We start from the raw sequence: 27,861 nt of genomic DNA on the forward strand, positions 1-27,861 counted from the left end.
CAGGCCAATTCTTTACCAGCTGAGCCACAAGAGAAGCCCAATAATACTGGTGTAGGTAGCCTATCCCTTCTCCTGCGGGTCTTCCTGACCCAGGGATTTACCAACTGAACTATCAGGGCAGGTCTTTGAGAAAGGACCTTAGATAAATCATGTAAATAAATGATGAGCAGAGATCAACCATAGGAAGATATGGAAGCAGAGTCTCATAGGCAAATGGCAATGGCTGATCGATAGCAGGAAAAGCTGGGTTTTCTGAAGAATGTAAGTAAGGCCTATTAGGCTGGGGCATACTGAGGGGAGACAATCATCTCTATGACATCAGAGAAGCTGGAAAAGAGCCACATGGTGTGAGGCTTTGTACACAAAAGTGATAGGCTGTTATTCCATATGTAAGGGGATCCATGATAGCATACAGGTTTCCCAGGTGGCACTGGTGGTAAGAGCCCACCTGCCAATGTAAGAGACACAGGAGACTCCAGTTTGATCCCTGGGTCCGCAAGATCCCCTGAAGGAGGAAATGGCAACCCACTCCAGTATTCTTCCCTGAAGAACCCCAGGGACAGAGGAGCCTGTCAGGCTATAGTCCATGGGATCACAGTCAGACATAACTGAAGCAACTTAGCATGCACACATGATATCATATGAATTTTTTTAGCATCCCAATTTTTAAACTAACAATAATATTAATACCAAAATACCAGTGATGCATGCTGTAGAAGGAGTAAAACAAAGACCTATAAAAGGTAGGACAGTCCTTCCAGTTCCTAATAAAGCACGTTTTCAGGGAAGAGTAACATTTGCAAAAGAGCTTGAAAGATGAGAAGTCACTTATTAAATGGACAGGCAAGGTGTTCTATTTCAGGTGAGAGGCAGCCAAGCTTAGAGGCACAGAAATAGTATATTTAAGAACCTGGTAAAGAAAGAAGCCATTCAGGCCATCAGAAAGATGAAAAGTCTGGGAGAGTAAAACATAAAGCTGGAAAAGTAGATTTGGACTAAGTCCAAAGAAAAGGATGGACTAAGTCAAAAAGGATGGAAAAGACCCTGATGCTGGGAAAGATTGAAGGTTGGAACAGAAGGGATGACAAAGGATGAGATGGTGGGATGGCATCACCAACGTGATGGACATGAGTTTGAGTAGGCTCCGGGAGTTGGTGATGAACAGGGAAGCCTGGCGTGCTGCAGTCCATGGGGTCGCAGAGAGTTGGACACGACTGAGAACTGAACTGACTGAAAAAGGATGTTCAGTATCAGGCTGAACGGTTGGGTTTTACTTATTAAAAAATGGGGAAGTTTTTTTTTTTTTTTTGGAGCGGCAGTTTCTATAAATAGAGTGTGCTTTAGGTGAAGGGTGGAACACTGTGTAAGACATATTAGGATGTATGGAAATGACCAGAACAATTTTATTTGCTAGTGTCAGAAACCCAACTCAAAGTAACTTAATTATTGCCCCTGCTGCTGCTGCTAAGTCGCTTCAGTCGTGTCTGACTCTGTGCGACCCCATAGACGGCAGCCCACCAGGCTCCCCCATCCCTGGGATTCTCCAGGCAAGAACACTGGAGTGGGGTGCCATTTCCTTCTCCAATGCAGGAAAGTGAAAAGTGAAAAGTGAAAGTGAAGTCGCTGAGTCTTGTCCAACTCTTAGCGACCCCATGGACTGCAGCCCACCAGGCTCCTCTGTCCATGGGATATTCCAGGCAAGAGTACTGGAGTGGGGTGCCATTGCCTTCTCCAAATTATTGCCCCAGTAAGTGGTAAATCCAGGGGTATTCCAGCTTCAGGAATGGCTAAACCCAGATGCTCCAAGTATGCTGAAGTGGCTCTGCCCACCCAGTGCCTCTGTCTCCCTCTGAACTGTGGCTCCCTCCAGTGGAAAAATGTCTGCCAGCAGCTCCAGGTTTATGTTACTCTCAAAGCAATGATCTCAGAAGGAGAGACTCTGTCTCTCTCTCTCCCAGTTTTCAAATATTAAATCTTAGAGAAAATAATAATAGTTATGATGATTACTAAAACTTATCGCACACTTACCATGTGCCAGAATATGTCCCAATCACTTTACATGTATTGATACTATCTCATTTAATCAGCTCAAAAATCCTATAAAGTAATAATACTATCAGCTCCAATTTTCAGATTATGAAAGAGAAAGTTGGCATGATTTACCCACAACAACTTATTAAGTGTTGGGGCCAGAATTCAAACCCGGGTGAAGACTCTAGAGATAGAACTCTCAATGTAATTATTTATCATAAAGAAATTTGAACATATTCAGAATAAGTCAAACTAGTGTCATTAGATTTATACCTATTCTTGACTGAGCTCCCCCAGGTAATCCACAGATCAACTGCCCCCCATATTATTTTAAAGCACATTTCAGACATTATATCATTTGCGTTTGCTCTTTATATACTTCAGCATATATTTCTTAACAAGACCACCCTACACTATTACCCTAAAAAAGAAGCAATAATTTCTTAATTACCCTAAAAAATAAGCAATAATTTCTTAATTTCATCAAATAACCAGTCCATATTTGCTTTCCCAGTGGGTTCATAAATGTCATAAATCTTTATTTTTACATTATGGGGCTGCAACAGCAAAATCTAGACTCTGAGGAAAACTGCAAGATAACCAGTGTTCGATAAGAGGAAAACTTTTTAAATTTAAAGGAGAAAAAGAAATGGAGGAGAAAATATAGATTGTTAGAGGCTTGAAAGACTTGTCAAACAGGCAATGTGTGGAAACTTTTGTGGACCCTAAGTTCTGAAAATGCTTTAAAATTCCTTGTTGTGCACCAGTGATGAACAGTAATATTACAGTATGTTAAAGGCGTTTGGACTGGTTCTTCTCTGTGAAGTTATAAATGAAAGTGTTAGTCACTCAATCATGTCCAACTCTTTGCAACCCATGGACTGTAGCCCTCCAGGGTAAGTTATGCCCCCAATCAAATATGCAGGTTATTTAGGGATTGCTTTTTATATTTTTTGTTTAATAATTACAATAAAATATTTACACAGTTCAAAGGTTGAGATTACAAGACATATTCAAAAAGTCTACCTCCTGTCTTTGTTCTCTTTATGTCCCTCCCTCCCTGTTTAAATAACTCTTTTCCATTCAACAGTTTACTCTTCCATTGTATACCGTTAGTTGCATCTTCCAGGGTTTGCATCAGCTATGTTTCCAGAGCAATTGCTTTATTCCTGTGGTTTTATCCACTTCTACTTTCTGTATCCCTCCAGTTTGTCCCATCCAACTATAATCAACCTTTTATCATCTGGTTCTTTTTAAATGTATCTGGTAAGTTGTTACAAGTTGCTATAGAATATCTCTGTTGAACCCCAACTGCACAAAGCAAGACACAGTCACCACTATCAATCTTCACATTCTGATCTGAAGAAAGTTAAGGCTAATTGCAAGTGTTTTCTGAAGCAAATAAAAGAGGAATGAGATATGTATTATAAATGGTACTAATCCACAGCACCTTCAGAGGCCTCAATGCCCTGAGGCCAAGGCAAACTCAGGGAAAGAATCCGCAATGTGCTGTGCAGTTTGCTCTGGGAGTTAATATGAGACTTTGTCAGGATCATACACAGAGCATCCTCCTGAGGACCCAAACCAAATTTGTATTCCTGCACGGAATATACCATTTGACCTGCAGAGGATATTTCAGCTAGTTTGAACAGAATGCAGTTTTCCTTTAAAAAGAGAAGGATCCAAGAAGCCAGTCGAGGATCCAGAGGCTCATTCTCATCATTCAGGGTAAAGAATTCTTAGTATAAGACAATATAACAGAAAAGTTTAAAGATTTTTTTTTAAGTTTAAAGATTTTGAGTGCACAATGGAAACCTGTGGAACTGCAAACTCAGGATGTGTTAGTGTGTGGCATTGTCCAGGATATGTCAAGTAGACATTGATCGGTATAATCCACAATTTCTAATACCTAGACCAGACTCTTAACAATTTTTTTTCCCATGGCCACCTCTGGCAATCTGGTGGAATCTACAAACATTTTCTCAGAATACTCTGCATAAAATGGAACACATTTAGTTACAAAGTCAACTAGGTTTATTACAATACAGTTATCAAAATATAAACAAATGTGATGCAGTAATGTATGCAACGCCTACACTCTTTTACTGATGCTTTAAATAACAAGATCTTTTAACCTCTTTTAGCCCCATGTAAAATGGGGTTAGTAATACCTTAATGAAGAGCATAAATGAAGTTAAATATCTACAGCTACTTGTCAGGAAATGAATATATTCGTGTTTTCTGCACGGTTAGGGTTTTCTGAGCAACCTTTACTGGAACCTAGGTTAAAGGATAAACCTTGGAAGCTAAATGATGACTGAATAAACAGTGGGGAACCTCGGGGAAGTAATTTATCTTCTCAGAGATATGTGTTTACATTTCAAAGAGCGCTAAAATCTAGAATCATGAAAACATTTCAGGGATTGTAACCCAGAGAGATCTATTTCATCTTCCTTCTGAGAATACAAATAGTATTCCAAATGGTAAGAACCCAGGGACCTTCCCCAGTCTTCCCAAGGAGACTTTGTTTGCATTAGAGAAGTTAAAGGAGAGGAGACAATGAGTATATAAGCACCTACACTTATAATTTAGGGATTCCTCTTCTATGGTTTTTGAAGTCCCTTTTGCCCACAGAAAGGGTTTCTCTGGCACTCATCAATTTACCCCAGAAGGGGGAACAATTAAAGCATGGATAAATAATGGAACTGTTGCATTAAGAAACAATAGTAAGTTTGTCTTAATGAAGAAACTTCATTTTACATCCAAGATAATATAAATAAATGTAGTCAAAATCAAAACTTATCAAGTTTGTATTGGGTTGATAAAAATCAGAGAGGTTAGAAAAATGCAGAGTTAGGAATGAGTCAACACCAATGATAGCATCATCAATTCAGTTATCAAACATTTATTGAATATGTAATACATCAGTTTCAATTTCAGTTCAGTCGCTCAGTCGTGTCTGACTCTTTGTGACCCCATACATGTAAACACTATTAAGTGAGGTATATATTCCTGAGTAAAACAACCTTATCCCTGTCTTTTGTGACTATTACAAGTTGAGTGAGCCCAGGAAATGAGAAGTAAGAAATAAATAAGTAAATAAACTGTTTTTATAACACAGCAGATACCTAAAAGAGAAATGGTACCAATTGCTTTTAAAATTAAATAGAGAATAATAGGGTAAGAGCAAAAATCTGCCCAGATTGGTAGTCAGGGATATATTTTTCCATTAATTAATATTTGCTATATGTCTGGCTACAAGGGCCAGGGAGGCTAGGAATGGTGCTGGCCCGCTAATGGGCAGGACCAGGTCCCTGGCACTAATGGGCTAGAGGGAGGATTCTAAAGTGGCATTTAGCAGTTGCTAATGTTTCCACTATAGGATACACTCCCCCAAATGGCCAGTGTCTCCAACTTCGGAAGAAGTCACAGTCGCCTCCTGCCTTTCTAAAAGGCTCTGTAGGATCAACAAGCAGGTCTTACTCGGGCTTCTTTCAAACTCCTCCCTCTGTGCTGGGACTCAGAGTTTGTGAGATTTTGTACATGACCTTCAAGAGTGAAATCTCTGTTTCCTCCAGCTCTTCAGCTCTCCCAAACATAAGTCTCTCTGGTTTTCTAAGCCAGATATTCTGGGGCTTGGTGGGTGTCGAGGGGGTAGGTGGGGGTGATATCTTCCCAGTGCAGTATCCCGCACTAGGGAGCCTGATATGGGGTCCAGCGTCTCACTGCTTGAGGATGAGCTCTACAGTTGTGATATTTCTCCCTTTCCTGGGCCACTGACCTGGGTGTGTGGGTTCTGATTCTATTGAGTCTCCACCCCTCCTACTCATCTCGTTTTTCATTTCTGTAGTGTGGAAAATCTTTCCTTCTTGTTCTCAGAGATCATTTCTGTACATGGTTTAATTTTGGTGTGTCCTTGGACTTCTCCTAAGTTCAGGGCCTTTTTACTCAGCCATTTTAGCCACCTCCCCCAGGAAGAAATAGTTTTTAAGTATTGTGAAACTTTTTATTTTTTTTTTATTTTTTTATTTTTTTATTTTTTTTTCCTTTTTTTTTTGTTTTTTCCCCATCCTGAACCCTCCTCCCTCCCAACCTCCCCATACCATCCCCCTGGGCCTTCCCAGCGCACCAGCCCCAAGCATCCAGCATCGTGCACTGAACCTGGACTGGCATCTCGTTTCATACATGACATTTCACATGTTTCAATGACATTCTCCCAAATCTTCCCACCCTCTCCCACAGAGTCCATAAGACTGTTCTATACATCAGTGTCTCTTTTGCTGTCTCATACACAGGGTTATCGTTACCATCTTTCTAAATTCCATATACATGCGTTAGTATACTGTATTTATGTTTTTCCTTCTGGCTTACTTCACTCTGTATAATAGTCTCCAGTTTCATCCACCTCATTAGAACTGATTCAAATGTATTCTTTTTAATGGCTGAGTAATACTCCATTGTGTATATGTACCACTGCTTTCTTATCCATTCATCTGCTGATGGACATCTAGGTTGCTTCCATGTCCTGGCTATTATAAACAGTGCTGCGATGAACATTGGGGTACACGTGTCTCTTTCCCTTCTGGTTTCCTCAGTGTGTATGCCCAGCAGTGGGATTGCTGGATCATAAGGCAGTTCTATTTCCAGTTTTTTAAGGAATCTCCACACTGTTCTCCATAGTGGCTGTACTAGTTTGCATTCCCACCAACAGTGTAAGAGGGTTCCCTTTTCTCCACACCCTCTCCAGCATTTATTATTTGTAGACTTTTGGATCGCAGCCATTCTGACTGGTGTGAAATGGTACCTCATACTGGTTTTGATTTGCATTTCTCTGATAAAGAGTGATGTTGAACATCTTTTCAAGTGTTTGTTAGCCATCTGTATGTCTTCTTTGGAGAAATGTCTATTTAGATCTTTGGCCCATTTTTTGATTGGGTCATTTATTTTTCTGGAGTTGAGCTGTAGGAGTTGCTTGTATATTTTTGAGATTAGTTGTTTGTCAGTTGCTTCATTTGCTATTATTTTCTCCCATTCTGAAGGCTGTCTTTTCACCTTGCTAATAGTTTCCTTTGATGTGCAGAAGCTTTTAAGTTTAATTAGGTCCCATTTGTTTATTTTTGCTTTTATTTCCAATATTCTGGGAGGTGGGTCATAGAGGATCCTGCTGTGATGTATGTCAGAGAGTGTTTTGCCTATGTTCTCCTCTAGGAGTTTTATAGTTTCTGGTCTTATGTTGAGATCTTTAATCCATTTTGAGTTTATTTTTGTATATGGTGTTAGAAAGTGTTCTAGTTTCATTCTTTTACAAGTGGTTGACCAGATTTCCCAGCACCACTTGTTAAAGAGATTGTCTTTAATCCACTGTATATTCTTGCCTCCTTTGTCAAAGATAAGGTGTCCATATGTGCGTGGATTTATCTCTGGGCTTTCTATTTTGTTCCATTGATCTATATTTCTGTCTTTGTGCCAGTACCATACTGTCTTGATAACTGTGGCTTTGTAGTAGAGCCTGAAGTCAGGTAGGTTGATTCCTCCAGTTCCATTTTTCTTTCTCAAGATCGCTTTGGCTATTCGAGGTTTTTTGTATTTCCATACAAATTGTGAAATTATTTGTTCTAGCTCTGTGAAGAATACTGTTGGTAGCTTGATAGGGATTGCATTGAATCTATAAATTGCTTTGGGTAGTATACTCATTTTCACTATATTGATTCTTCCAATCCATGAACATGGTATATTTCTCCATCTATTAGTGTCCTCTTTGATTTCTTTCACCAGTGTTTTATAGTTTTCTATATATAGGTCTTTAGTTTCTTTAGGTAGATATATTCCTAAGTATTTTATTCTCTTCGTTGCAATGGTGAATGGAATTGTTTCCTTAATTTCTCTTTCTGTTTTCTCATTATTAGTGTATAGGAATGCAAGGGATTTCTGTGTGTTGATTTTATATCCTGCAACTTTACTATAATCATTGATTAGTTCTAGTAATTTTCTGGTGGAGTCTTTAGGGTTTTCTATGTAGAGGATCATGTCATCTGCAAATAATGAGAGTTTTACTTCTTCTTTTCCAATTTGGATTCCTTTTATTTCTTTTTCTGCTCTGATTGCTGTAGCCAAAACTTCCAAAACTATGTTGAATAGTAATGGTGAAAGTGGGCACCCTTGTCTTGTTCCTGACTTTAGAGGAAATGCTTTCAATTTTTCACCATTGAGGATAATGTTTGCTGTGGGTTTGTCATATATAGCTTTTATTATGTTGAGGTATGTTCCTTCTATTCCTGCTTTCTGGAGAGTTTTTATCATAAATGGGTGTTGAATTTTGTCAAAGGCTTTCTCTGCATCTATTGAGATAATCATATGGGTTTTGTTTTTCAATTTGTTAATGTGGTGTATTACATTGATTGATTTGCGGATATTGAAGAATCCTTGCATCCCTGGGATAAAGCCCACTTGGTCATGGTGTATGATCTTTTTAATGTGTTGTTGGATTCTGATTGCTAGAATTTTGTTTAGGATTTTTGCATCTATGTTCATCAGTGATATTGGCCTATAGTTTTCTTTTTTTGTGGCATCTTTGTCAGGTTTTGGTATTAGGGTGATGGTGGCCTCATAGAATGAGTTTGGAAGTTTACCTTCCTCTGCAATTTTCTGGAAGAGTTTGAGCAGGATAGGTGTTAGCTCTTCTCTAAATTTTTGGTAGAATTCAGCTGTGAAGCCGTCTGGACCTGGGCTTTTGTTTGCTGGAAGATTTTTGATTACAGTTTCAATTTCCATGCTTGTGATGGGTCTGTTAAGGTTTTCTATTTCTTCCTGGTCGAGTTTTGGAAAGTTGTACTTTTCTAAGAATTTGTCCGTTTCTTCCTCGTTGTCCATTTTATTGGCATATAATTGTTGATAATAGTCTCTTATGATCCTTTGTATTTCTATATTGTCTGTTGTGATCTCTCCACTGTCATTTCTAATTTTATTGATTTGATTTGTCTCCCTTTGTTTCTTGATGAGTCTGGCTAATGGTTTGTCAATTTTATTTATCCTTTCAAAGAACCAGCTTTTGGCTTTGTTGATTTTTGCTATGGTCTCTTTTGTTTCTTTTGCATTTATTTCTGCTCTAATTTTTAAGATTTCTTTCCTTCTACTAACCCTGGGGTTCTTCATTTCTTCCTTTTCTAGTTGTTTGAGGTGTAGAGTTAGGTTATTTATTTGACTTTTTTCTTGTTTCTTGAGGTGTGCCTGTATTGCTATGAACTTTCCCCTTAGGACTGCTTTTACTGTGTCCCACAGGTTTTGGGTTGTTGTGTTTTCATTTTCATTCGTTTCTATGCAAATTTTGATTTCTTTTTTGATTTCTTCTGTGATTTGTTGGTTATTCAGCAGCGTGTTGTTCAGCCTCCATATGTTGGAATTTTTAATAGTTTTTCTCCTGTAATTGAGATCTAATCTTACTGCATTGTGGTCAGAAAAGATGCTTGGAATGATTTCTATTTTTTTGAATTTACCAAGGCTAGCTTTATGGCCCAGGATGTGATCTATCCTGGAGAAGGTTCCATGTGCGCTTGAGAAAAAGGTGAAATTCATTGTTTTGGGATGAAATGTCCTATAGATATCAATTAGGTCTAACTGGTCTATTGTATCGTTTAAAGTTTGTGTTTCCTTATTAATTTTCTGTTTAGTTGATCTATCCATAGGTGTGAGTGGGGTATTAAAGTCTCCCACTATTATTGTGTTATTGTTAATTTCTCCTTTCATACTTGTTAGCATTTGTCTTACATACTGCGATGCTCCCGTGTTGGGTGCATATATATTTATAATTGTTATATCTTCTTCTTGGATTGATCCTTTGATCATTATGTAGTGACCTTCTTTGTCTCTTTTCACAGCCTTTGTTTTAAAGTCTATTTTATCTGATATGAGTATTGCTACTCCTGCTTTCTTTTGGTCCCTATTTGCATGGAAAATCTTTTTCCAGCCCTTCACTTTCAGTCTGTATGTGTCCCCTGTTTTGAGGTGGGTCTCCTGTAGACAACATATGTAGGGGTCTTGTTTTTGTATCCATTCAGCCAGTCTTTGTCTTTTGGTTGGGGCATTCAACCCATTTACGTTTAAGGTAATTACTGATAAGTATGATCCCGTTGCCATTTACTTTATTGTTTGGGGTTCGAATTTATACACCATTTTTGTGTTTCCTGTCTAGAGAATATCCTTTAGTATTTGTTGTAGAGCTGGTTTGGTGGTGCAGAATTCTCTCAGCTTTTGCTTATCTGAGAAGCTTTTGATTTCTCCTTCATACTTGAATGAAATCCTTGCTGGGTACAATAATCTGGGCTGTAGGTTATTTTCTTTCATCATTTTAAGTATGTCTTGCCATTCCCTCCTGGCTTGAAGAGTTTCTATTGAAAGATCAGCTGTTATCCTTATGGGAATTCCCTTGTGTGTTATTTGTTGTTTTTCCCTTGCTGCTTTTAATATTTGTTCTTTGTGTTTGATCTTTGTTAATTTGAGTAATATGTGTCTTGGGGTGTTTCGCCTTGGGTTTATCCTGTTTGGGATTCTCTGGGTTTCTTGGACTTGGGTGATTATTTCCTTCCCCAGTTTAGGGAAGTTTTCCACTATTATCTCCTCAAGTATTTTCTCATGGTCTTTCTTTTTGTCTTCTTCTTCTGGAACCCCTATGATTCGAATGTTGTAGCGTTTAATATTGTCCTGGAGGTCTCTGAGATTGTCCTCATTTCTTTTAATTCGTTTTTCTTTTATTCTCTCTGATTCATTTATTTCTACCATTCTATCTTCTAATTCACTAATCCTATCTTCTGCCTCTGTTATTCTACTATTTGTTGCCTCCAGAGTGTTTTTAATTTCATTTATTGCATTATTCATTGTATATTGACTCTTTTTTATTTCTTCTAGGTCCTTGTTAAACCTTTCTTGCATCTTCTCAATCCTTGTCTCCAAGCTATTTATCTGTGATTCCATTTTAATTTCTAGATTTTGGATCAATTTCACTATCATTATTCGGAATTCTTTATCAGGTAGATTCCCTATCTCTTCCTCTTTTGTTTGGTTTGGTGGGCATTTATCCTGTTCCTTTATCTGCTGGCTATTCCTCTGTCTCTTCATCTTGTTTAAATTGCTGAGTATGGGGTGTCCTTTCTGTATTCTGGCAGTTTGTGGAGTTCTCTTTATTGTGGCTATTCCTCACTGTGTGTGGGTTTGTACAGGTGGCTTGTCAAGGTTTCCTGGTTAGGGAAGCTTGTGTCAGTGTTCTGATGGGTGGAACTGTATTTCTTCTCTTTGTTCAGTCGCGCTGTGGGGAGGGAGGGAGGGATGCTGCAAGCAAATAACACTGGCGTGCGCTCGCAGTGCCTCAGCCACACTGGGTCTGCCCCCGCTCACTGCGCGTGTAGCCTCCCTGCCCACACTGCTCGGGCTCTAGGTTGTTCCGCCGGGAACAATCCGAGGCTGGCCCTGGGTTGCATGTACCTCCCAGGTCCAAGCCGCTCAGGTTCAGGCACTCGGATAGTCCTCAGAGGCGCAGACTCAGTTGGGCCTGAGTATTGTGCTCTTCCCAGGTCCGAGCAGCTCAAGTGATGAGGTGTTTGGCGAGCGCCAATGCTGCGACTTATCGCCTCCCCGCCACTCGGTTATCTGGGCACAAAACCGGCGCACCTTCTTAGGCAGATGTTAACCGTCCAGACCCCCAAGAAGTTTTAGTTAGCAAAGAAGCCTGCTTACAGTTTTATAGATAATGTCTCTCTGGGGCTGCGATTGCCCCCTTCCGGCTCTGGCTGCCTATCACCGGAGGGGGAAGGTCTGCAGCCGGCTATCTCTGTTCAATTCTTTGTTCCGTGCGCGGGCCTGGCGGTCTTAGGTTGGGGCTGGCTTTTCGCGTAGTAGATATCCCACAGTCTGGTTTGTTAGCCCAAATTATTTCGCTCAGATAGTGCTCAGGGTATTCAGGCCAGATTCTTACTCTAAGCGATGCAGCCCGCGCTGCGCCTCCCTGCCCAGCCCCCGCTTGTTAATGGCGCCTGCAGGCGTCTGCGCTGCTTCTCCACTGGGGGAGTTACCGTAGGACTCGCAATCTTCGAGTTTTAATTGTTTATTTATTTTTTCTTCCTGTTATGTTGCCCTCTGTGCTTCCAAAGCTCGGCACAGATTCGGCAGTGAGAAGGTTTCCTGGTGTTTGGAAACTTCTCTCTTTTTAAGACTCCCTTCCCGGGACGGAGCTCCGTCCCTCCCTCTTTTGTCTCTTTTTTTGTCTTTTATATTTTTTCCTACCTCCTTTCGAAGAGTTGGATTGCTTTTCTGGGTGCCTGATGTCCTCTGCCGGCATTCAGAAGTTGTTTTGTGGAATTTACTCAACGTTTAAATGCTCTTTTGATGAATTTGTGGGGGAGAAAGTGTTCTCTCTGTCCTACTCCTCCGCCATCTTCTGAAGCTCTCTGAAACTTTTTATTTTTAATTTTCAAACACTTTTTAAAGAACTCAATAGGTAAAGAATAGCATGATATATTTACCCAGATATATATTTTACTGCTGCTTTTTCATCATTTGCATTATTTCAGGTTTCTTTCTGGTACAATTTCCCCTCTATATATGACCAACTTTTTTAAGCAATTCTTTTAAAACCAATCTGCTTTCAACAAATAGCCTTAGTTTTTCTTCATCTAAAACTATTTCCTTCATTCCTGAAGAATATATTTGCTAGACGTACAATTTTGGATTGATACAACAAAGGAGCCAAGAATATATGATAGTCTCTTCAATAAAAGATGTTGGGAAAACTAGACAGCCATATGCAAAACAATAAAACTGGGTCTCTATCTTACACCATACAGAGGTCAACTCTGAGTGGATTAAAGACATGAACGTAAGACCTGAAACCATAAAATGCCTTGAAGAAAACACAGGCAATAAGCTCCTGGACATCAGTCTTGACAATAATTTTTCAGATTTGACACCAAAAGTGAAAGTACCAAAAAAAAAAAACAAGTTCAACTACATCAAACTAAAAATTTTCTATACAAAAAAGAAAGCCATCAACAACATGAAATGGCAACCCGTGGAAGCGGAGAAAACATTTATAAATTGTATATCTGGTAAGGAGTAATACTGAATAAAGATATACAACTCAGGAATTCCCTGATAGTCCAGTGGTTAGAACTCCACACTCTTACTGCTGAGGGCCTGGATTCAATCCCTGGTTGAAGAAGTAAATCCCGCAAACTGCATGGTGTGGTCAAGAAAAAAGGAACAAGCGCAACTCAATGTGTGTGTGTTAGTCGCTCAGTCATGTCTGACTCCTTGCAACCCCATGGACTGTAGCTTGCCAGGCTCCTCTGTCCAGGGAATTCTCCAGGCAAAAGTACTGGAGTGTGTTGCCATTCCCTTCTTCAGGGAATCTTTCCAACCCAGGGATCAAACCCAGGTCTACCATATTGCAGGCAGATTTTTCTAGCATCTGAATAGCAAAAATATAAGCAATTCCATTTTAAAAGGGCAGAGGAATTGCATAGACATTTTTCAAAACAAGACATTGAAATGGCTATTAGGTACATGAACTTTGTATCCCAGACATTTTTAATATTTCCTTAAAAGTCACTGCAAGGAGATCCAACCAGTCCATTCTGAAGGAGATAAGCCCTGGGATTTCTTTGGGAGGAATGATGTTAAAGCTGAAACTCCAGTACTTTGGCCACCTCATGTGAAGAGTTGACTCATTGGAAAAGACTCTGATGCTGGGAGGGATTGGGGGCAGGAGGAGAAGGGGACGACAGAGGATGAGATGGCTGGATGGCATCACTGACTCGATGGACGGCATCACTGACTCGATGGACGTGAGTCTGAGTGAACTCCGGGAGTTGGTGATGGACAGGGAGGCCTGGCGTGCTGCGATTCATGGGGTCACAAAGAGTCGGACATGACTGAGCGACCGAACTGAACTGAACTGAACTAAAAGTCGCTGGGCCTTATTTGAATCTTATGGGATAGTACTGAAATTTTTCTTTAAGCCTGAAATTGCCTAATTGGATTCAGTCCACTAATTGGATTCAAACATTCAGTGGCTGAAGTGCCAGTTCAGTTTCCAAAGCCTTTCCCTAGCGGTGCTGTTCTGGTCTCTCCTGTATGTGTGCTTGTCCTTGACTGGCCTTGGATCTTGGTAGTGGTCTGTATGCCATGGTCCAGTTACCAAAGTCTGTGTGTGCTGTTTCAGATCCAGGCTTGTACAACCCAAGGATGAGCCCAAGAACTCATAAATAGCTTAAAGGGTCACTTTCTCAATGGCTTCCTTCTCTGAAATCTCCCCAGGACTTTCTTCCTCTCTCATGCATCCCTACCCCTGGTCTTCTGGCCAGAAAGCTAGGACTTTATTTACCCTAGTCTGCTGTGTACTTCCCATGATGCACCTGCTTTGGGGCTAAATGGTGGGGGAACAGGAAGAGGAGAAAAAGCAACAAGTGTTCATCCAACCATCTGGGAATTACCACTTCTCCAATCTCTAATCAGGGATAAAGGGTTCCCTGCTCGGGGCTTTAGATTTTAACTGGCCTCTTGTTGCTTTGGCTGCCACAGCCATTATGGGAATGCTTGGGGGATGTGATGTGAGAGAACAGAGAAGCAAATTGGGTGATTTCTACACTCTCTCTAAGTACTAGGAGTTGTCCTCCCTACATCTCCAGTCAGAACTAACAGAAAACACTGAAGGACCCCTTGTCTCTCCCCATCTCTGTGTCTGTTTGTCTCTTTCTCTCTGCCTCTTTCTCGTGCCCCTTTTCCCTAGCAGTCCCATTTTCGGATTCAGGCTGCAATGAATCCAGGGTAGCAGAATACAGGAGCCAGGAGGCAGATTGGTAAATCCACCACCAGTCCAGAGACACTTCAAATACTTGCCTTCTTCCCAAATCTGCCTGCTACTCATTACTTTTCAAAAGTCCTCAAATAACTGCCCTGAGCATTCTGTCCAGGTTTTATAGCTGCATTCAGTATAAGAAATGGAGGGAAGTGGGAGTGGCCTATTTTATCTTATCGACTACTTTTAGTATACACACCTGAATTGAAAATCCCTATAGTTTTGCCAAGAGAACACACTGGTCATAACAAACACCCTCTTCGAACAACACAAGAGAAGACTCTACACATGGACATCACCAGATGGCCAACACCAAAAAGAGATTAATTATATTATTTGCAGCCAAAGATGGAGAATCTCTACACAGTCAGCAAAAACAAGACTGGAGTGGACTATGGCCCAGATCATGAACTCCTTACTGCCAAATTCAGACTTAAATTGAAGAAAGTGGGGGAAACCACTAGACCATTCAGGTATGACCTAAATCAAATCCCTTACAATTATATAGTAGAAGTGACAAATATATTTAAGGGACTAGATCTGATAGACAGAGTGCCTGATGAACATGGACAGAGGTTCATGACATTGTACAGGAGACAGGGATCAAGACCATCCCCAAGAAAAAGAAATGCAAAAATGAAAATGGCTGTCTGAGGAGGCCTTACAAATAGCTGAGAAAAGAAGAAAAGTGAAAAGCAAAGGAGAGAAAAAAGGTTATACCCATTTGAATGCAGAGTTTCAAAGAATAGCAAGGAGAGATAAGAAAGACTTCCTCGGTGATCAGTGAAAAGAAATAGAGGAAAATAATAGAATGGGAAAGACAAGAGATCTCTTCAAGAAAATTAGAGATACCAAGGGAACATTTCATGCAAAGATGGGCTCAATAAAGGACAGAAATGGTATGGATCTAACAGAAGCAGAAGGTATTAAGAAAAGTTGGCAAGAATACAAAGAAGAACTGTACAAAAAAAGAGCTTCACAACCCAGATAATCACGATGGTGTGATCACTCACCCAGAGCCAGACATCCTGGAATGTGAAGTCAAGTGGGCCTTAGGAAGCATCACTACAAACAAAGCTAGTGGAGGTGATGGAATTCCAGTTGAGCTATTTCAAATCCTAAAAGATGATGCTGTGAAAGTGCTGCACTCAATATGCCAACAAATTTGGAAAACTCAGCAGTGGCCACAGGACTGGAAAAGGTCAGTTTTCATTCCAATCCCAAAGAAAGGCAATGCCAAAGAATGCTCAAACTACCGCACAATTGCACTCATCTCACACGCTAGTAAAGTAATGCTCAAAATTCTCCAAGCCAGGCTTCAACAATAGTGAACTGTGAACTTCCAATGTTCAAGCTGGTTTTAGAAAAGGCAGAGGAACCAGAGATCAAATTGCCAACGTCCGCTGCTGCTGCTGCTGCTAAGTCACTTCAGTTGTGTTCAACTCTATGTGACCCCATAGATGGCAGCCCACCAGGCTCCCCTGTCCCTGGGATTCTCAAGGCCAGAACACTCGAGTGGGTTACCATTTCCTTCTCCAATGCATGAAAGTGAAAAGTGAAAGCGAAGTCACTCAGTCGTGTCCAACTCTTAGCACCCCATGGACTGCAGCCTGCCAGGCTCCTCTGTCCATGGGATTTTCCAGGCAAGAGTACTGGAGTGGGTTGCCATTGCCTTCTCCAACCAACATCCGCTGGATCATCAAAAAAGCAAGAGAGTTCCAGAAAAATATCTATTTCTGCTTTCTTGACTATGCCAAAGCCTTTGACTGTGTGGATCACAATAACTGTGGAGAATTCTGAAAGAGATGGGAATACCAGACCACCTGACCTGCCTCTTGAGAAACCTATATGCAGGTCAGGAAGCAACAGTTAGAACTGGACATGGAACAACAGACTGTTTCCAAATCGGGAAAGGAGTATGTGAAGGTTGTATATTGTCACCCTGGTTATTTAATTTATATACAGAGTACATCATGAGAAATACTGGGCTGCAGGAAGCACAAGCTGGAATCAAGACTGCCAGGAGAAATATCAGTAACCTCAGATACGCAGATGATACCACTCTTACGGCAGAAAGTGAAGAAGAACTAAAGAGCCTCTTGATGAAAGTGAAAGTGGAGAGTGAAAAAGTTGGCTTAAAGCTCAACATTCAGAAACTAAGATCATGGCATCCAATCCCATCACTTCATGGCAAATAGATGGGGAAACAGTGGAAACAGTGGCTGATTTTACTTTGGGGGTCTCCAAGATCACTGTAGATGGTGACTGCAGCCATGAAATTAAAAGACGCATACTCCTTAGAAGCAAAGTTATAACTAACCTAGATGGCATATTAAAAAGCAGAGACATTACTTTGCCAACAAAGGTTCGTCTAGTCAAGGCTATGGTTTTTCCAGTGGTCATGTATGGATGTGAGAGTTGGACTATAAAGAAAGCTGAGTGCCAAAGAATTAATGCTTTTGAACTGTGGTGTTGGAGAAGACTCTTGAGAGTCCCTTGGACTGCAAGGAGATCCAACCAGTCCATCCTAAAGGAGATCAGTCCTGAGTGTTCATTGGAAGGACTGATGTTGAAGATGAAATGCCAGTACTTTGGCCACCTGATGCAAAGAGCTGACTCATTTGAAAAGACCCTGATACTGGGAAAGACTGAGGGCAGGTAGAGAAGGGTACGACAGAGGATGAGATGGTTGGATGGCATCACCAACTCGACAGACATGAGTTTGGGTAAACTCTGGGAGTTGGTGATGGACAGGGAGGCCTGGCATGCTATGGTCCATGGGGTCACAAAGAGTCAGACATGACTGAGCGACTGAACTGAACTGATGGCCCATTGGACAGCAAGGAGATCAAATCAGTCAATCCTACAGGAAATCAATCCTGAATATTCACTGGAAGGACTGATGCTGAAGCCGAAGCTTCAATACTTTGGCCACCTGATGCAAAGAACTGACTCAATGGAAAAGACCCTGGCGCTGGTAAAGATTGAAGGCAGGAGGAGACGGCGACGACAGAGGAGGAGACGACTGGATGGCATCACGGACTCAATGGACATGAGCTTGAGAAAATTCCAGGAAATAGTGAAGGACAGAGAAGCCTGGCATGCTGCTGTCCATCCATAGGGTTGCAAAGAATCAGACATGACTTAGCAACTGAACAATGAACAATATGGTTAATGTATACAAGAGCTTCAAAAATCTTGATCTTTGATCACCCCTCCCGTCTTATATAATGTTTACCAGTGTTTATTTCATCTTGTTATACTATTTGCCATTCCTTTGCTCTTAGTTTTTGTTAGAATTAAAATTTGTTTTATAATTCATGATTGACAATAATTTCTCTGTGTTTGAAGCTATTATTTTACCATCATCTTCTATTTCCTTTTGTTGACATACCTGCTATCAGTTTAATTTTTCCCTTTTGAATGACGTGCTTTTCTCTATTTTGGCTCTTAAAATTTTATTCTGTCTTTGAGACTTGCTGTGCTTCCTGAGTCTGAGAAAGTATCTTTAGTGTTTTCTGGACATTCAAAGGTATTATCTTTTCCAATATTGCCCCTTCCCCACTCCTCTCTAGTGCTACTAGAACTTCAAACTGATTTTTATATGATAGACTTCTTCACTCCATATTTCATACCTCTTTAATATTTCACATTTCTATGTATCTTTGTGTTACTTTTACAGAATTATTCAGATATATTTTCCATTAATAATTTTCCCTTTAGCTAACTATAATCTGCTTTTCAATCTATTCAATGCGTATGTCTCTGACACCTATTGTTGCATTGTATAACTGCAGACTGTGAACTCACCGATGAAGTTTTACTTGTAGGAATCCTGAATGATAAAGAAAATACCCTGAATTTTAATCTCAATTTTTTAATGCCTTTTAAAAAAAGGTACTCTCCTAGTGTTTCCAAATTCCTGACAGATATTAATGTTTCAGATTCAGGAATGAAACACTTAAATTCTCAAAATCATAAATAGTCTTAAAATACTTTTAACATTTTCATGCTCTTCATTTGCTTTGTGGCTATATTAAAACTGTTTTAATAACAATTTTACAAGGAACTGTAGCCTATAGCAAATGTTATTGAACAGTGTTTTTATAATATAACATTTGGATCTCCTAATCGAGTTAGCAAGATTACACAGAATCATGAGTCAAAATTTCCAATATGAGAACTTATTTTGCTTCCCAGTTTGTGATTTCTTAGAACACCATTCATAGGAGTTTTATAAAATATACTATGTATAAAAACATATTAATATTTACTTTATTTACAGGAATGGCTCACCATTACCAGCACTCAAGGCCCAAAGCACGCACTTATAACACAGCACCAGCTAGAAGCAAGTCTTATTCACTCCTGACCACCTAACTGCTCCTCCCCTACGTGCTTGCTCCCGCCCAGGTTCCCGCCCTTGTCCACCTTAACTCTGGGCTCTGCATGTCTCTATGTTCTACTCTTGCTTTTGATGTAACATCAGTGAATTTCTTTGAACCAGTATTGTTGCTCTTTTGCCTGTTAAACTTTAATTCTTGCAGTGAATTACAATACATTGCCCCCTATTTTCCCCATTTCTCTACTGAGTTTTCTCAGGATTTAAAGAAAAACAGATCATTTAACTATCCCAAGAAACTTTGGGAAGGAATTTCCACATGGAAACACTAATATAGAACTATAGATATCTGTTTCAAATTTTATCTGGTCTAATATTTCATGATTGTGGACTCTGAACTCTGTCTTTAAATCTGACTTAGCACCCAAGTCTCCATTTCTGCTGACAGTAAGGGAATCGAACTTTGCCAGTTCAATTCAGTTCAGTTCATTTCAGTCACTCGGTAGTGTCCAACTCTTTGTGACCCCATGGACTGCAGCATGCCAGGCCTCCCTGTCCATGGCCAACTCCCAGAGTTTACTCAAACTCATCAAGGTATCCCAATTACCTTTGGTCACAAATATGGACAAACTCAATCAATTCAGAATTTCCCCTTAATCTCTTTGCTCTCTTACCCCCACAGCTTTTTCACCAGGCTTCACAATTTCTTGGCTATAGATTGAGGTCCTGGTGGCTAAGTTGATAACAGAATTAATACCAGAATTTCCCACTGGTGACTGTGCATAACCAATTCAAGAAACAGGTAGATCTACCATGTGTCATACTCTTTCATTGACAGTTCTTATATCTTTCCTTATTCACATCTCTGTAGTAATGTGGATACAAATACACAAAGTTGGGGATATATTTACTTTAGTAGATGAATCAAATATTAGAAGAGCAAAGGGAGATGGAACATTGAACTAAACTAGCTAGTCATATCTGCTTCTAATTTTGGCTCCTGCACAAGGTTCAGAATTCTTGTTGCACATCAGAAATGCCTGTGACTTTTTTTTTTTTTTTTTACCATACATTTTCTAAGCTCCAGTGCTGGAGATAAAGGAACTCTAGGATGAAGTCCAGAAATCTTCACATTTACAGGTTCCCCAAATGACTCTGATGCAGGGAACCTGGGTCCAAACATTGTTCTTGAAGCTCTACAAGGGAACCCTCTCAATTCACCTGATAAGAGCATCAGATCGGGATTAAAGACCAAGTTTATAAGTAAGCAAGTGAAGTCACTAAGTCATGTCCAACTCTTTGCAACCCCATGGGCTACAGTCTGCCAGGCTCCTCTGTCCATGGGATTCTCCAGGTAAGAATACTGGAATGGGTTGCCATTTACTTCTCCAGGGGAACTTCCCAACCAGGGATCAAACCTGGGTCTCCAACTTTGCAGGCAGACTCTTTATCATCTGAGCCACCAGGGAAGTCCAAATTTATAGCCAGTAATAAAGGATGCATTTGCTTAGTGCCTGTACTGTGTATCCTTCATGATCCTACTGGGGTCACTCATGGCCACCTTAGAAGGAGTCAGGAATTGGGGTTCCATGCTGGCCCTTTTGTTAGAGATGACACTAACAAACAAGTCCTGAAATAAAGACAGGGAATAGAACTGAGAGAATGATTCTAACCTTTGCCCACCTCCACTAGGAGACACCCTGAGAGAATTAAATAATATTCAGTGGAGAGGGCATTACAAACCACCATCGGAATGCAAACCAACATTGTCCAGATGTAATAAAGATTTTTTTTAAGTCTATCTTCCAAGAAGAGAAAGAAGCAAAGATAAAAAATAACCAAGGTTGGCAAGAATATAGAGAAAAAAGAACCCTAGTACATTTTTGGTGGGAGTGTAACCTGGTGCATCGACTACGAAAAAACAGTATGGAGGATCCTCAAAAAAGTTAAAGAAGAGTTACTATATGGTCCAGCAATCCCACTTCTGGGCATATATCCAGAGAAAACAAAACATTCAAAAACATACTTGAACCCCAGTGTCCATAGCAATGTTAGTTATAATACCCAAGATATAAAAATAACCTAAGTGTCCATCAACAGATGAATGGATAAAGAAGATGTGGTATGTGTGGTATACACACACACACTATATACATATACAATTTATATATATACACTATATATAATTATATATACATATTATGTGTACATAAACTGTGTATTTATGTGTATATATTGCATATATATACACACACAAAGCAATATTACTCAGCCATAAAAAAGAATGAATGAAATTTTGCCATTTGCGATCAAATGGATGGAACTGGAGGGTATTATGCTTAGTGAAGGGCTTCCACTTTGGCTCAGCTTGTAAATAATTCATCTGCAATGTGGGAGACCTGGGTTCGGTCCCTGGATTGGGAAGATCCCCTGAAGAGAGGAAAGGCTACCCACTCCAGTATTCTGGCCTGGAGAATTCCACAGACTGTATAGTCTATGGGGTCACAAAGAGTCAGACACGACTGAGCAACTTTTACTTACACACACTTATGCTTAGTGAAACTGGCCAGATAGAGAAAGACAAATACTGTATGTTTTCACTTATATATGAAATCTAAAAAACAAAACAAATGTATATAATAAAACAGAAACAGGTTCACAGATACAAAGGACAAAATATTCGTCACCAGTGGGGAGAGGGAAGGGGTGAGGGGCAAAAGAGGAGTATGGGATAAGAGGGATAAACTGCTAGATATAAAATAAATAAGATACAAGCATGTAATATAGAGCACAGGGAATTCAGCTAATACTTTATACTTAACTTTATACGGAGCATAATCTGTAAAAATACTAAATCACTCTTGTACTCCTGAAAGTAATATAATATTGTAAATTAACTATACTTCAATGTAAAAAAATAAATAAAGAAGCAGATATATTCCCCTCTCTTCCTATCTTGTCTTATTCTGAAGCATCACAGGTCTAGACTGTGAGTGATTTGAGTTGCTCAGACTTGTAAAATGATTCAAAATAGGAAGGATACTTAGTAGTTCAGTTCAGTTCAGTCGCTCAGTCATGTCCAACTCTTTGCAACCCCATGAACCAGGCCTCCCTGTCCATCACCAACTCCTGGAGTTCACTCAAACCCATGTCCATTAAGTCGGTGATGCCATCCAACCATCTCATCCTCCGTCGTCCCCTTCTCCTCCTGCCCTCAATCTTTCCCAGCATCATGGTCTTTTCCAATGAGTCAGCTCTTCGCATGAGGTGGCCAAAGTACTGGAGTTTCAGCTTCAACATCAGTCCTACCAATGAACACCCAGGACTGATCTCCTTTAGAATGGACTGGCTGGATCTCCTTGCAGTCCAAGGGACTCTCAAGAGTCTTCTCCAACACCACAGTTCAAAAGTATCAATTCTTCTGCGTTCAGCTTTCTTTATAGTCCAACTCTCACATCCATACATGACCACTGGAAAAACCATAGCCTTGACTAGACGGACCTTTGTTGACAAAGTAATGTCTCTGCTTTTCAATATCCTGTCTAGGTTGGTCATAACTTTCCTTCCAAGGAGCAAACGTCTTTTAATTTCATTGCTGCAGTCACCATCTGCAGTGATTTTGGAGCCCAGAAAAATAGTCTGACACTGTTTCCCCATCTATTTGCCATGAAGTGATGGGACCAGATGCCATGATCTTAGTTTTCTGAATGTTGAGCTTTAAGCCAACTTTTTCACTCTCCTCTTTCACTTTCACCAAAAGGCTTTTGAGTTCCTCTTCACTTTCTGCCATAATGGTGGTGTCATCTGCATATCTGAGGTTATTGATATTTCTCCCGGCAATCTTAATTTCAGCTTGTGCTTCCTCCAGCCCAGCGTTTCTCATGATGTACTCTGCATAGAAGTTAAATAAACAGGGTGACAATATACAGCCTTGATGTATTCCTTTTTCTATTTGGAACCAGTCTGTTGTTCCATGTCCAGTTCTAACTGTTGCTTCCCGACCTGTATACAGATTTCTTAAGAGGCAGGTCAGGTGGTCTGGTATTCCCATCTCTTTCAGAATTTTCTTCAGTTTATTGTGATCCACACAGTCAAAGGTTTTGGGATAGTCAATAAAGGAGAAATAGATGTTTTTCTGGAACTCTCTTGCTTTTTCCATGATCCAGCGGATGTTGGCAATTTGATCTCTGGTTCCTCTGCCTTTTCTAAAACCAGCTTGAATATCTGGAAGTTCATGGTTCACATATTGCTGAAGCCTGGCTTGGAGAATTTTGAGCATTACTTTATTAGTGTGTGAGATGAGTGCAATTGTGTGGTAGTTTGATCATTCTTTGGCATTACCTTTCTTTGGGATTGATAAAATATCTGCAGTGGTTTTCGTAGGATGTGTCTGAATGGACTTGGGAAAGTCCATTTGATTCTGGAAAGCTGAGAAAGTTGCTAAGGCTCAAATCCAGAGGAACAATAGAAGCTTTTAAGCAATCAGTTCTGATTTTAAGGAAAGAGATAAAGAGAGAAGTACTTTTCTTATTGTATCCACCAATTTGCGAGCAAAATAAAGGAACAGGGAAGGAAGGCAGAAGTTGTTCCTGGGGATAAAGACTCCATTGGTCCAGGTGTCACCATTGCAGTTGTTCTAGAAAGATATTTCTAAGAGCTACAATTTCTCTGATTGAATGGAATATAGGCACTTTTCCTAGGTATTTTCTATTGATCAAAGCCTTAAAATGTCATGACACAAGAGGAACTGATACATAAGTTTTCTCTCAATTATGACTTTATAAATAAGCAGCCAAGACACCTGGTGGACCTGATCAACAATCATGATTCTAATCAAAACTTTCCTTATAAATGAATTGCACACAGTTACCAACTGGTACTTTATGAAAACCCTGCTATAGCTTTGAAACATGAATTATCTCATAGTGAGTTAACTTCTTGACTTCATGAGTACCAGTTTGGACAATTATTGGTCAAAGTCACAGTTTGTTATGAGAATCAGAGGTAGATCTAAAAAAGGGTGAAGCAGTATTGAATTATCGTGAAAAGTTCTCCACCATTTATAACCTTCACCAAGTTTAAAAGTAATTAGGAGATGGACAACGCATTCTATCTTCCATCTGAGATATAGTTGTAGATGTTATTAAGCAATCTAAAGGTATACCTAATATAGAAACTCTTGAAATCAGGCTGCTGCTGTAAGGATAATTTCCCATGGTTTCTTATAATAAGAAGTGAAGGGAGCTGTTCATCTAAGGAAGGGCTGATGTTTCAAACCAGTCTTTCTTGGTATCACAGAATATTATGCTAATGCCGGTCCTGTGAGAAGTGCATGTCTGTTTATAGGACCCATGAGAGAGTCATTTCCTAGGCAGGTTGATAGGGAGTCTAGGGGTCCCCAAGGAGAGAGGGGTATGGAATTCTCAAGGAGGAAGAAAGGACAAACTTTTTTTCTTTCTCCACATTCCTTAGGATTATATAACAATAATGTATCCTGCCTAAGGACAGTCTTTGGATTAAACCTTCTGTTATCTTAAAATGTTAATTATGGGAGTAGACCTGGTCTTTACAAGGATGCATCTTGCCTGAGGACAGTGTTATCTTAAAATGTAAATTATGGGAATAGGTCTGATGAGGTCTTTACAACCTCCAGACAGTCTTTGGATTATATAACCTCATTGTTAACACTAGCAAGCGGGTACTCTTTCTACCCCCTTCTGATGCCTATGTCAGAAGCTTTCTCTATCTCCTTTATACTTTAATAAAACTTTATTACACAAAAGCTCTGAGCAATCAAGCCTCGTCTCTGGCCTCAGATTGAATTCTTCTCCTCCGGGGGCCAAGAATCCTGGTGTTTTCGCATGATTCAACAACAACCTTTCATCTTGGGGGCTCGTCCAGGATCCTTCAGGACAAGGTAAGGATGCTTGGAGCTTTAGTTCTTTGTTCTCTTAGCGAACACGTTTTCTGCTGTGCTTTACTAACTCTACCATGTGCTTGTGTGAATGAATGGCATGCCCTGCATGAAGCAAGTAAGGAGCCCGGCTCTGCAGTTCCACGGTGATCTCATACGGCTTATGGCAGAAACCTGTCGGGGGTTATACCGACCTGCCAATGCCAAGAGGCACCCAATGTCTCCTTCAGGAACCGACCAGAAATGGGCAAAGCGTGTGGACTGAACTCTCCTTTCTCGGTCAAACTTTTCGGTCTCTTTGACCATTTCAGAACTCCTTGGGAATTAGAAGTACTAACCTAATCTATCAGATCATAGACTTTCAAGGGACTTGTGATCTATACTGTTACTGTGTACTGTGGCTTAGGTCCCAAATTTGGATTGGTAGTCAAGAAAGCGCCTAGCCTCGCTAGGAATCAGAAGTTAGGAAGCTAGATGGAACTCTAGCTCCAAGAACATCTCTGAGGCTAAAGGTTACTCAGATTGGGACTGCAATGGGTTTTTTCTTTGGTAACGCCGGCTGTTAGTGGATCAGAGGAGGCTGTCATACTGCTGTGGTGATGCTTGGAAAGAACATCTCAGTTTTATGTTCGTGTCAGTCTTATTGTGGTCAGGAAATACTCAGGGTCGTGCACAGGCACTCAGGTGACAAATGTTTTTCCCCAGCAGTCTTAGCTTGGGAGGCATTCCGGAAGGTTACTCTGATTGCACCCCGGGTGGCTTCAGAGGCAAGCAAGGTTAAGGGTGAAGAGCTGGACGTCAAGTAGGGATGCTATCAGGTCTACCCCTGGTACATCTTCACCCCATCTTGGTGGTAGAACCGGGAGGTATGCGGACTGTGCCTGCGTTGGTAAGGGACAGACTAAGTCCGACCAGGAAGGAAAAGCTTTTGGCGTAACGTCTGTCTACACCCCCATCTAGAGCAGGGAGGGACGCCTCCAGTAGAAAAAATGGCGCTGGTCGCTTTTTTTCTCTCTTACAGATGGGAGCTAACAATTCCAGCCTCACTCCTTTGAACTTTATCCTGAAAAACTGGGGTAGATTTGATCCCCAGGGCTTAAAGAAGACACACCTGGTCTTCCTATGTGATACTGCATGGCCACGGTATCCATTGGAGGATGGCGAACGGTGGCCAGTTGGAGGGTCTCTTAAGTATAATACTGTTCTACAATTAGACTGGTTCTGTAAGGAACAAGGGAAATGGGTAGAGGTAGCATATGTGTTGCCCTTTGTCTCTCTGCAAAATATGCCCGACTTATGTCCTAAGGGTATAGATTTGGGCGTGAAACCTTCAGCTCCCTCCTGTCCTCTTACTTTGCTCCCGTACCTGGAAATCCAAACTGAGATTCAAACTGCCCAAGTGGAGGTCCAAACAACTCCTGTCTCAGTACGACCTCAGACTACTCCGGTTTCAGTGGAAACTCAGACCATCGAAGTAAGAAATGAGATGGAGGACAGGAGACAAAGAGAAGAGGAAAAACAGGTTTCTCCAATCTATCCCTGGGATCATATGCGCGGAGCAGCCAGAGACTGAGGAACAGCCACACAAGCTGTTGTCTCTTTATGAAACACCCACCAAGAGAAATAATCAGACTGTGAGAGTTAATAAGCCTTTCTCTTATCAAGAAATACAAAGAATCAAGGAGGATCTGGGAGACTATTTAGAGGACCCAGAAAAATATATTAGAGCTTTTTTTTTTTTTTTTTTCTAATTTTATTTTATTTTTCAACTTTACATAATTGTATTAGTTTTGCCAAATATCAAAATGAATCCACCACAGGTATACATGTGTTCCCCATCCTGAACCCTCCTCCCTCCTCCCTCCCCATACCATCCCTCTGGGTCGTCCCAGTGCACTAGCCCCAAGCATCCAGTATCGTGCATCGAACCTGGACTGGCAACTCGTTTCTTACATGATATTTTACATGTTTCAATGCCATTCTCCCAAATCTTCCCACCCTCTCCCTCTCCCACAGAGTCCATAAGACTGTTCTTTACATCAGTGTCTCTTTTGCTGTCTCGTACACCGGGTTATTGTTACCATCTTTCTAAATTCCATATATATGCGTTAGTATACTGTATTTATGTTTTTCCTTCTGGCTTACTTCACTCTGTATAATAGGCTCCAGTTTCATCCACCTCATTAGAACTGATTCAAATGTATTCTTTTTAATGGCTGAGTAATACTCCATTGTGTATATGTACCACTGCTTTCTTATCCTTTCATCTGCTGATGGACATCTAGGTTGCTTCCATGTCCTGGCTATTATAAACAGTGCTGCGATGAACATTGGGGTACATGTGTCTCTTTCCCTTCTGGTTTCCTCAGTGTGTATGACCAGCAGTGGGATTGCTGGATCATAAGGCAGTTCTATTTCCAGTTTTTTAAGGAATCTCCACACTGTTCTCCATAGTGGCTGTACTAGTTTGCATTCCCACCAACAGTGTAAGAGGGTTCCCTTTTCTCCACACCCTCTCCAGCATTTATTATTTGTAGACTTTTGGATCGCAGCCATTCTGACTGGCATGAAATGGTACCTCATAGTGGTTTTGATTTGCATTTCTCTGATAATGAGTGATGTTGAGCATCTTTTCATGTGTTTGTTAGCCATCTGTATGTCTTCTTTGGAGAAATGTCTATTTAGTTCTTTGGCCCATTTTTGGATTGGGTCGTTTATTTTTCTGGAGTT

The 27,861-nt window shown here is 40.5% G+C and overlaps 1 long non-coding RNA gene across 9 annotated transcripts in view; it reads left to right on the forward strand.

Moving 5' to 3' along the window:
* Nucleotides 1-27,861, forward strand: part of LOC147359338 (uncharacterized) — a 307,413-nt gene that overhangs the window by 268,049 nt on the left and 11,503 nt on the right. For 2 of the 9 annotated variants that reach the window (XR_015140712.1, XR_015140713.1), the window contains 2 exons: nucleotides 25,034-25,134; nucleotides 26,153-26,875. The exons of 1 other annotated variant lie outside the window; for it this stretch is intronic. This is a non-coding gene — a long non-coding RNA (uncharacterized LOC147359338). Of the gene's footprint in view, nucleotides 1-19,160; nucleotides 19,471-25,000; nucleotides 26,879-27,861 lie in introns of those variants that run through there. 6 more of the 9 variants (XR_015140720.1, XR_015140726.1, XR_015140716.1 and 3 more) reach the window with 5 other exon arrangements.

Source organism: Bos grunniens, chromosome 14 (genome assembly GCF_055505025.1).
Source record: "Bos grunniens cultivar Pamir isolate PY7600 chromosome 14, Bosgru_T2T1.0, whole genome shotgun sequence".
Lineage (NCBI taxonomy): Eukaryota > Metazoa > Chordata > Mammalia > Artiodactyla > Bovidae > Bos > Bos grunniens.